Source organism: Odontomachus brunneus, unplaced genomic scaffold (genome assembly GCF_010583005.1).
Source record: "Odontomachus brunneus isolate Ranch 3 - 2012 unplaced genomic scaffold, Obru_v1 Obru_scaffold_052, whole genome shotgun sequence".
Taxonomy (NCBI): domain Eukaryota; kingdom Metazoa; phylum Arthropoda; class Insecta; order Hymenoptera; family Formicidae; genus Odontomachus; species Odontomachus brunneus.
In genome coordinates this window covers 1,117,349-1,122,744 of record NW_022639502.1, presented here as the reverse complement: position 1 = coordinate 1,122,744, position 5,396 = coordinate 1,117,349, and the positions used below count along the sequence as shown (strand labels likewise).

At 43.0% G+C, this 5,396-nt stretch overlaps 2 protein-coding genes across 4 annotated transcripts in view; one reads left to right on the top strand and one right to left on the bottom strand.

Annotated features, from left to right (window-relative positions):
• LOC116845482 overlaps nucleotides 1-5,396 on the bottom strand; it is a 129,281-nt gene that overhangs the window by 51,817 nt on the left and 72,068 nt on the right. The gene's annotated exons all lie outside the window — the stretch shown is intronic.
• The window catches only part of LOC116845487, a 159,299-nt gene continuing 155,908 nt past the window's right edge, over nucleotides 2,006-5,396 (top strand). For both annotated transcript variants that reach the window (XR_004378251.1, XR_004378250.1), the window contains exons 1-2: nucleotides 2,006-2,113; nucleotides 2,298-2,339. The gene's annotated coding sequence lies outside the window, so the exon portion shown is untranslated. The remainder of the gene's footprint in view (nucleotides 2,114-2,297; nucleotides 2,340-5,396) is intronic.

The window sequence follows — 5,396 nt, the reverse complement described above, 5'->3', positions numbered from 1 at the left end:
GAGAGAGAGAGAGAGAGAGAGAGAGAGAGAGAGAAAGTACGAGCTAATCCCTCGAGCCGAAGAACTGCCAAGAATTTCGATATGTTCGACGAGTTTGATCGATGCGCACGCCGTCAAGTGCCGATGCGTTGTCGTTACATCGGAAAAATCGCCGCTAAGTGACGATTTCTGCCCGCATATTACATGCATATTAATGCGGAAGAGATTAATTATCGTGCATTTACTCGACGGCCTGTCATTTCGCGCCGTTTAGCGCCACGCCGCGACGCCCCGGCTCAAAACACGACCGCGAAAAATTCAATCCTAAGCTATCGCACCGTTAGCTGGGCTCGGCAAAACCTGACGCGGGTTAATTTTAAATGGACGATCCACCCGAAGCTCTGCTCAAGTGTCTCTTAGCGTATTTGCGGCCTACATGTCGCTGTCATCGCGATTAAACACGCCGGTGCATCGCGGTGATGCATACACCGCGCGCTGACCAAAGTGTCGTTTAACGGCTGGTGGCTCGCGCACGAAAGCGTAAATATCTCGTGCATATGCCTTGCGATTTTTTGCCGGTTGACCGGCGTGCACCTTGCGACGATTACTACCACTACTGTCGCTGGCAATGTCACGGTAATCTGTCCAAACAGAAGTACGCTGCATGCACCGGGAGAAACAGAGCGAGCGGAGAGGAGAGACAGTGGCGAAGAGAAGCAAAACCGCGCCGGGGATCGTTCACGTTAGTCGTTTATCGCTGCTGCGCGGCACGTACTAATCAGGAATAGAACTCTTATCCTTGCGACGCGATGCGATCGTCGATCGCGCAGGCAGTTCGCCACCTCGGAAAATCGATAATGATGGGAGGCTTACGTGGCTGTGTTATTATGAGCATGCGATCGGTATTCGTGGTCGAGTCACTCGAGGCGTACCGCACACGGATGGGACACTTGATTCCTCAAAAAAACGAAAAAGACGCGCGCGCACATACACGCGCATGTGATTATTTAGCCGTCAGCTTATGAAGACATGCGACGTCGATGTTAATGAACGTCTTAAATAAAGGGTTCAGTGGAGCTAAGAGGCCGCTACGTTTCGTCGTATCGCTGGGACGACAGCTTCACAAAGTAATAACGACGCGTGTCGCTATGAAATTTGCGTTGCATTAATGTTGCTTGGTCACTGCGCGATTAATGAGCAATAATCAGCGGGTATCGCGAGCAGCGAGCGTTGCGCCAGAAAATAATGCGCGATCTTTTAGCGACGTTTTTGGTAATTTGGTCTGACAATTATCGGCATCAATGCTCGCGGTATTAATACATCTAGTCGTACAGCTGCGAGTCGTATAAAGAGGTAAGCGAGATCGCGTGCCGCGCCGCAACATATTACGGTTTTACTTTAGCGTGTCAAAGGAATCATTGAAGGGACTTGTAGCGGTAGTGAAGCGTGTGAAGTGTGCGCGCGACAGATAGTGTGGGGTTACGCGAAAAATAATAAGGAGCAAAGTGACACAGTGATTAATAACAAGGTAGCACGAAGCAGCTATGTGTAAATAACACGCGTAATTCGTGTGTTTCTTCTCTGAGCGAGCAGTACGGAAAAATCGACGTTGACTCCGTGATCGTTGCGTGTGTTGCGTAATTAGGATCGACAAATAATTATAATTAATCTCGTAAACCGACCCAATATAATTGACGTTAAGACATGTCGTAATTAAAAAACTTTTCACACCGACGTCCTCCATCTCCTAGTGCGCGTAATAATAGGTATGATGTAGTTAAATTATAACTCGTGCATCAATTTTTTTTCTTAAAATAAGAAGGAAAACAGGATCTGACGAGGCTTCGTGAAATTAAAATACATTAAGCGCTCGATAGCTGCAAAAGTTCATTTCATTTCCGTTGTCGGAATTTTGACTTAACTGCGATCAATTTGTAAGCTAAAGTTGGGAGAAACGCGTGAATTGCGCATACGTATTTATCACAAAGAATCGAAATAATATTATCGAACTAGAAACTTGCTTTTTTTTTCAGAGGCGAGACTCGTGCACCACGCAAATGGGTGCGTTTCCCAACAGTTTTAGTGGATGCCGTACCGGAGAATCCGGTTCAGGCCGAGCAGAGTCGGCTCAAAGGTAAATTTATCCCAACTTTTTCCGCATTTAACCCTTTGCGATCGAGAACTAGGATATGGTTATCCAAGAAAAAATCGTTAAGTTACTATCAATCGTAAAAATTTAATACGCTCGTATCGATGCCTATTTTTCTCGTCAAGCCATTGCCGTTTATATCTAATTGATGATACTATTTTGATTTCAGAACTGTAGCAGAACGTGGCCGATCCTGAGCTCCTGATGATCGGTGAGTCAGATAAAAAGATTTTGGGTGACGGGTTTATTGATTAATAATTACATTAAATATCTCAAGGCGATCACTTCAGTCTAGTCAAATTTCTTTCTTTTAACAAATGGTCTTCGTGCTAAATAAAATCCGCTGTACGTCACGAGCATACGTGACTTGTTACTTGGGGTACGCGGGGGGGCTGAAAGATATGTTAATGTATGCTGCAACTCTGTAGAGAAGCAAAGGGACGATGAGAACACGGTAGGAGTCACTCGACGAGTATTGCAAGTCGCGTTGTCGCGCACACGAACATCAATTATCGACCGTGCATTACACGGATTTATACTTTTCACTTTTACGAATCGGGTTCCCCGCCCCCTGGTGCTTAACATTACGGGTCGCGCGGCGATTAACGAGCGGGGCGACACGAGCGAGTTTTACGACGTCGTTGCGATATGAGCGGCGATCATGCACTCGCGACTCGACAATAAGCCTCATACATGGACGGACCGATGGTCTTATCTAGCCGTATAATTTATACGAACTGCCGCGCCCTAGAAGAATCCACAAACCGGCGCACAGTGGCGCTTCCGGGAAGCGTCATTGCAGGAAGTGCCATTCGCGCGCACAGGAGCGTCTGTGCAACGTCCAGTGGGAATTAACCGAGTTAAAGCACTCGTTAGAATACATTGACTGTCCGTACAGACGCGGTATCGCGGCACAATTCGCGACGTTCAAGACTCGGAAGACGATTACGCGCGCTTAATTCCGCTTAGGGTTGGCGGACAGATTGACTTTATGACAATTTGAAATATTGCATTGAAAGAAGGATCGTATCGAAACTAAAATTTGGTATATCGCAACATTTGGTTAAAATGAGATAACCAAATGTTTGGTAACTGCAACCAACAGATTTAATTGTTGCTATGTGTGTTTTGCTTTTTGAATAATACATACACTAGACACAAGGAAAAACGTGGTAATGTACCAAATTGTATATACCAAATCGTATATACTAAATATTTTAGTTCCAAGTATAAAAATAATTTTTTCATTGTGCGGGTGAGCAGTAGTGTCATTTTAATTTTTCTATTTCAAACTCTCAAGAACGATTCGTCTCAAAGATTCATTTAACTTCATTATGACAATTTTGTGTAATTCCGAGGAGAAGTGAAATATTGTGAATAGTATGTTATTCCAAAATAATTATTATTCGCTATTGTTACGAGGAGGAATTTTACGGAAAAATTATAGCTCGCTTGTGTTCGAGCTCTCTCTTTTTACGTTTCATTTATCGCGTGCCAATGTGCCTTCCGAAGTATAGTTTCTGCGAATGCATCGTGGTGCAGGATCGGCAATTTTTTTTCTTTCAACGAGATGCAATTTTACATTGACTCGTTCTGAAGCACGCGCGCTTTATTGCTAATTTTAGAATTTCAATGCCGACATAAGCGCGATATTAGGGACCCGATGTGGTTTACGTCTTTGGGCGGCGCGAACGATGTCGGCTAAATTATTGGCGCATAAATTCAATTCAAGAAACAAGTTGGGAGCCGCTACGCGCGTGTTCCCTTACCAAATGTCCCGGCTCAATTGCGTGCTTCCCCCGGTGACGTTAAGTTATGAGCGGTGCCGAAAATATAAGATTCCAGTCTCGCCGAGACGTCTCGCGAGTTTTGCGAGACAGAAAACTGAAACGTCATCGAAAAGTCCGTCGCGTTGTCGGATGTCGTGATCGCCTGACGTAATCTGATATTTCAAGAATAATTGTTTCCACTCGCTAATGAGTACATCGATTTTTTCGACGGCGCCGGAGAACGTGATGATCGATCACGTGTCCTACGCGATAAGCCGCTGACACAAAGCGCGTGTACTGATAATGGATGCACTCAGATTTACAGGTGTAGCTCGTCACAGCGCACTTAACGAGCTCTTAACGAACGTCGACGTTTTAATTGGGTCTCTGCGTGATTTCACGCGCATACTTAGCAATTGACAATCACGTTGTTCTCTGCGCGTTTGACATTTCTCTCGTCGAATGACAACACGTCTTGTCTCCCTAATATCCAACTAAGGAGATATTTCATTTTTAGCGGAATCCTCTTATACCTCAAGAGGATTCTCCTAAAATCAAAAGAAAAATATTCCAATACCCAGAAAAAAGATTCCAGCAAAACCCTATTTCTTGCAATCTCATATTCTAAGCGAAAATTTTTACCAGAAGAGTATTTTTCTTCTAATATAGTGGACTGGTGAATTGTGATGAAGTAATTAATCGGGAATCTATTAGATATTATTCGAATTTTTTTTCTTTTTGAAACAAGAGGAATTGATTCAAGTCAAGAGGAATATGCTTACTTGCAGTAGAATATCCTTCTACTGGAAGACATTTATCTTAAGAACAAGATTTGTACTGTAGATAAGAGACGAAATTTCTCTAACTTTAAGAATATCGCGCTTAGAATATTTTTCTTTTAATTTTAGAAGAATCTCCTGAAGCCATATGCAAGGGTATCTCGCTAAGGATGAAATGATATATATTTTTAGGTGTCTGAAAATTCTCCGATTTTATTCATAGTTTTTTATTACGAAATTTTCACTGAGAAAAATTATTATCGAGTTGAAATTACACAGTATAAAATTCGAAACCCTCAAGCAAGTAACGTCGCGAGATTCTCGATCGTTTAATTTCCGCAACTTCCCACCGCGTATTGTCCGGCTGATTGTCCGTACTGTCTGCTTGTGTACTGTTTGTTTCTTACGTTGATTGATCGGTTGCACCGTAATCCGCGTAATCCAACAGAAATCGGCGCGATAAGTCACATTAATTGCGTACCGCTGATAAATACTTGCGTGAACTTGGCACACCATATTTAAAAATGTGACATTTTTTTTAGAGTTCTGATACTCTCTTGAAAAGTTCTAGAGCTCTTTGCAACAATTTTCAATAGTTCCGGTCATTAAATACAAAAAAATAGACTTTCAAAAAAAGGTGCGCTAAGTTCACGCAGCGCACCCAATCAGTAAAATTAACTATTTCTTTAGAGTACCGGTTTGTTTTACAATAGTTCTAGA